Here is a 6,000-nt window from a genome sequence, read left to right as displayed (position 1 = left end):
GTCCCTTGATTCGCCCTTGCCGGTCAGCTTCGCCAACCCCAGACGAGCAGACTGGCACAGGTACAAAGAAGTTCTGACAAATATCCTCCCCATGGAACCATCAGAAAGCATCACAAACCCACATGAGCTGGACGAAACAGTATACAAGTTCACAGAGGCATGCAACACTGCCTTCAAAGTGGCATGCCCCACAGAGAAACCAAGAGGAAGGAAAAAACCGCCCTGGTGGACCCAACAACTATCTATCCTCAGAACCAACTGCAGATGCCTGTTTAACAGAGCAAAAGCGGGAAATGAGGACACCAATTGGCTGAACTACAAGTTTGAACTAGCCTCTTACAAAAAGGCCATTAGAAGAGTAAAACGAACGGCATGGCAGACCTTCTGCTCTGACATAGAAAAAACAACTGATGCCGCTAGGCTCAGGAAAATACTTTCTAAGACAGCCGCGCCTTTGGGCTATCTTCAAAAAGCAGATGGATCATGGTCAGACTCCAGTAAAGAGTCCTTGGACCTGCTCCTAGACGCTCACTTCCCGGGGAGCCAACAAGCAGGTCATCCACCTGAAAGAGGAGAGGAATCGAAATAGATCCACTCCTATCAGACCGCAACATGAAATGGTCCATTCATAGTTTCAAACCATACAAATCGCCGGGACCGGACGGAATAACACCGGCTCACATCCAGCAAGCAGGACAAACAGCCATAAACTGGTTGAAAAAAATCTTCCAATGCATCCTGGCGGTAGGAGAACTACCAACAGCATGGCAAGAAACAAAGGTGGTTTTCATTCCCAAGGCAGGGAAGGCCACTCACACCACAGCAAAGGATTTTAGGCCAATAAGCCTTACATCATTCCTGCTTAAGAGCTTTGAAAGAATGATAAGCCTACACATAAGGGCCACCGTAGACCCGACACAAATATCAGAAGCACAACACGCTTACACCAAAGGTAAGTCAACCGAATCGGCGCTACACTTGGTGGTAAGCAGCATCGAGAAATCACTCAACATCAAGGAATACACACTGATCGCCCTCCTGGATATAGAGGGAGCCTTCAATAACGTGCTTCCCACCGCTATAACAGAATCTCTCACAGAACTAGGGGTTGAGCCGCCAATGGTGAGGCTAATCCATAAATTGCTGATAAGCAAAATGGTCACAGCCACACTAGGGACCTCAACCCAGACTAGACTAGTGAACAGAGGCACCCCGCAAGGAGGTGTACTATCACCCCTCTTGTGGAATATCGCAGTAAATAAACTACTGCGGATCCTGGAGGGAGGAGGTTGTAAGGTCGTGGCATACGCAGACGACGTCGCCATCATCTTTAATGGAAAATATTCACAAACACTTTGCGATCTTATGACCGCTAAACTTAAAATGCTATCGGAATGGACGATAGCGAACGGACTCGGGGTAAATCCCTCGAAAACAGAACTTGTTCTATTTACAAATAGGTACAAAATTCCACTACTTAACCCACCCATTTTAAACAATTGTAATCTCTCCTTTAGCGATCACGCCAGGTACTTGGGGTTAGTACTAGATAAACGCCTCAAATGGGGCTTAAACAACCAAGAGAGAACCAATAAAGCGACCATTGCACTTTACTCCTGTAAAAAAGCAATCGGGCTAGGATGGGGCATGTCCCCAAGAATAGTTAACTGGATATACACAGCGGTAGTCAAGCCAATCCTACTGTACGGAGTGGCTCTGTGGTGGACCGCCTTACACAAACAATGCATACTGACTCCTTCGAACCACCCCGAATGAAGCGCTGAATGCGATCTTGAACCTCCCTAGCCTGGACTTAGCAGGCATGGAAAGGGCCAAATCGGCAGCTATTCGACTGAGGGACACAGGGCAATGGAAAGCCCAATTATATGGCCATGCTAAAATTCTCCAGCATGATAAATCGATTCCGAAAATCACAGATCTATGCAAATCTATTGAATATAGTCACACTTTGAGGCCCTGATTCCTGATAGAGAGGAATGGGAACAGAGCCGACCGGGCACGACGGACGCAATCTGTTTCTATACAGATGGCTCCAAATTAGAAGGACACGTAGGCGGAGGTGTATACTCCGAACAATTAGATATCAGGAAGTCATTCAGGCTCCCGGACCACTGTAGCGTCTTTTAGGCGGAGGTCCACGCTATAAAAGAAGCACTAACATGTTTAAGGAACCTTAGCCTCCAAAAAGGACACCTAAACATTTATAGTGACAGCCAAGCGGCTATTAAGTCGATCTACTCGACAAACACCAACTGTCGTACAATAGCAGACTGTCGCAGATCTCTCCACGAGATGGCAAATCAGTTTACTATCGTAGGCAACTGCATAGCGGACGAATTAGCCAGGCAGGGCACCACCAAGCCTCTCCTACCAGGAGAGGAAAATGTCGGTATGCCCATGGCTACTTGCAAGCTAAACATAAAAAACCACTTCAACACACCAGCCAACACCCATTGGCAAAACGCACCACAGTGTCGCATCTCTCACCAGACATGGCCTGTGATAAACAACAAAAAAACCTCGGACTTACTCAAGCTCAGCCGCACAGAGTGTGGCATGCTGATCCGAGCTCTTACAGGCCACTGGCTTGTTGGCGCGCATGCCGGCAGGTTAAAAGCCCCGCAAAATGATTTCTGCAGAAGCTGTAGGGATGAGGAAGAAGTGGAAACGGTAGAACACCTTCTCTGCTTCTGCCCAGCCCTATGCAGACTCAGACTGAAACACTTAGGAAGCCCCTTCATCGACGATCTTACCGAAATATCGGAGATTAATCTCAAAAGCATAAGTGCCTTTATTAAATCTTCCGGGTGGAAGACATGCTGATCAGCTTAATACAGGCTGAAACTACTAGAAACGGGACCCTAGAGAAGGAAGAAACGAGATCATGCGGTATCACAACGGACCCATTGAGGTCTAAGTGTGTCGGACTATAGTCCGACAGCCGCCCTAACCTAACCTAACCTATGTCATTGATTTTAATTTTGAGAAGGTTTACTGAAATGGGCCTTCTTTCCATCTTTAAAAGCCCATAACCTGGTCAAATGAACTCGGATTTCGATATGGCATACCTTTATGGGCTTGTGGAATGATTATGTTGTTATCTGCATTAAAATATATAACTTTAAAGTTAGTAAAAAATATGAACGTTTTTATGTCATTGATTTTAATTTTGAGAAGGTTTACTGAAATGGGCCTTCTTTCCATCTTTAAAAGCCCATAGCCTGGTCAAATGAACTCGGATTTCGATATGACTTACCTTTATGGGCTTGTGGAATGATTATGTTGTTATCTGCATTAAAATATATTTCTTTAAAGGTAGTAAAAAATATGACCGTTTTTATGCCTTGATTTTAATTTTGCGAAGGTTTACTGAAATGGGCCTTCCATCTTTAAAAGCCCATAACTTGGTCAAACGAACTCGGATCTCGATATGGCATACCTTTAGGGGCTTGTGGAATGATTTTGTTGTTATCTGCATTAAAATATTTAACTTTAAAGGTAGTAAAAAATATGACCGTTTTTATGTCATTGATTTTAATTTTGAGAAGGTTTACTGAAATGGGCCTTCTTTCCATCTTTAAAAGCCCATAACCTGGTCAAATGAACTCGGATTTCGATATGGCATACCTTTATGGGCTTGTGGAATGATTATGTTGTTATCTGCATTAAAATATATTTCTTAAAAGGTAGTAAAAACAAGGAAGAACGCTATAGTCGAGTACCTCGACTATCAGATACCCGTTACTCAAAGGGAAATGGAGATATGCAAGCAGCAAAGCGAGATTAAAATGCGCCACCTACCGGCGGTAGACAGATTTAAGCGTTATGGGCGTTAGAGTGGGCGTGGAAAATTTATTTTTGGATCAATCGATAGGTATTGACGACACCAATACATTTCAGTTAAAATTTCTTATCTAGCATGCAAATTGTGGGCGTCACAGGTTTTCGCGGTTTGTGGGCGTTTTAGTGGGCGTGGCAAACTTTTTTTTAGGTCAATCGATAGGTATTGTTGAGAACAATACATTTCAGTTAAAATTTTCTATCTAGCATAAAAACTGTAGGAGTTACAGTTTTGGGCGGTTTGTGGGCGTTAGAGTGGGCGTGGCAGTCTACTGAAACAAACTTGCGCTGCGTAAGAAGCTCAGGAATCTGTACGCCAAATCTCAATAGCCTAGCTCTCATAGTTTCCGAGATCTCAGCGTTCATCCGGACAGACAGACATACAGACGGACAGACGGACAGACGGACAGACGGACATGGCTAGATCGACTCGGCTAGTGATCCTGATCAAGAATATATATACTTTATGGGGTCGGAAACGCTTCCTTCTGCCTGTTACATACTTTCCGACGAATCTAGTATACCCTTTTACTCTACGAGTAACGGGTATAAATATGACCGTTTTTATGTCTTGATTTTAATTTTGCGAAGGTTAACTGAAATTGGACCTCTTTCCATCTTTAAAAGCCCATAACTTGGTCAAATGAACTCGGATTTCGATATGGCATACCTTTATGGGCTTGTGGAATGATTATGTTGTTATCTGCATTAAAATATATCTCTTTAAAGGTAGTAAAAAATATGACCGTTTTTATGTCTTGATTTTAATTTTGCGAAGGTTTACTGAAATGGGCCTTCCATCTTTAAAAGCCCATAACTTGGTCAAATGAACTCGGATCTCGATATGGCATACCTTTAGGAGCTTGTGGAATGATTTTGTTGTTATCTGCATTAAAATATTTAACTTTAAAGGTAGTAAAAAATATGACCGTTTTTGTGTCTTGATTTTAATTTTGCGAAGGTTTACTGAAATGGGCCTTCCATCTTTAAAAGCCCATAACTTGGTCAAATGAACTCGGATCTCGATATGGCATACCTTTAGGAGCTTGTGGAATGATTTTGTTGTTATCTGCATTAAAATATTTAACTTTAAAGGTAGTAAAAAATATGACCGTTTTTATGTCATTGATTTTAATTTTGCGAAGGTTTACTGAAATGGGCCTTCCATCTTTAAAAGCCCATAACTTGGTCAAATGAACTCGGATCTTGATATGGCATACCTTTAGGGGCTTGTGGAATGATTTTGTTGTTAACTGCATTAAAATATATAACTTTAAAGGTAGTAAAAAATATGACCGTTTTTGTGTCTTGATTTTAATTTTGCGAAGGTTTACTGAAATGGGCCTTCCATCTTTAAAAGCCCATAACTTGGTCAAATGAACTCGGATCTTAATATGGCATACCTTTAGGGGCTTGTGGAATGATTTTGTTGTTAACTGCATTAAAATATATAACTTTAAAGGTAGTAAAAAATATGACCGTTTTTGTGTCTTGATTTTAATTTTGCGAAGGTTTACTGAAATGGGCCTTCCATCTTTAAAAGCCCATAACTTGGTCAAATGAACTCGGATCTCGATATGGCATACCTTTAGGAGCTTGAGGAATGATTTTGTTGTTATCTGCATTAAAATATTTAACTTTAAAGGTAGTAAAAAATATGACCGTTTTTATGTCATTGATTTTAATTTTGCGAAGGTTTACAGAAATGGGCCTTCTTTCCATCTTTAAAAGCCCATAACTTGGTCAAATGAACTCGGATTTCGATATGGCATACCTTTATGGGCTTGTGGAATGATTATGTTGTTATCTGCATTAAAATATATCTCTTTAAAGGTAGTAAAAAATATGACCGTTTTTGTGTCTTGATTTTAATTTTGCGAAGGTTTACTGAAATGGGCCTTCCATCTTTAAAAGCCCATAACTTGGTCAAATGAACTCGGATCTCGATATGGCATACCTTTAGGAGCTTGTGGAATGATTTTGTTGTTATCTGCATTAAAATATTTAACTTTAAAGGTAGTAAAAAATATGACCGTTTTTATGTCATTGATTTTAATTTTGCGAAGGTTTACTGAAATGGGCCTTCCATCTTTAAAAGCCCATAACTTGGTCAAATGAACTCGGATCTTGATATGGCAT

The sequence above is a fragment of the Drosophila suzukii genome, unplaced genomic scaffold (genome assembly GCF_043229965.1).
Source record: "Drosophila suzukii unplaced genomic scaffold, CBGP_Dsuzu_IsoJpt1.0 scf_8, whole genome shotgun sequence".
NCBI lineage: Eukaryota > Metazoa > Arthropoda > Insecta > Diptera > Drosophilidae > Drosophila > Drosophila suzukii.
This window is presented reverse-complemented; position numbering follows the sequence as displayed.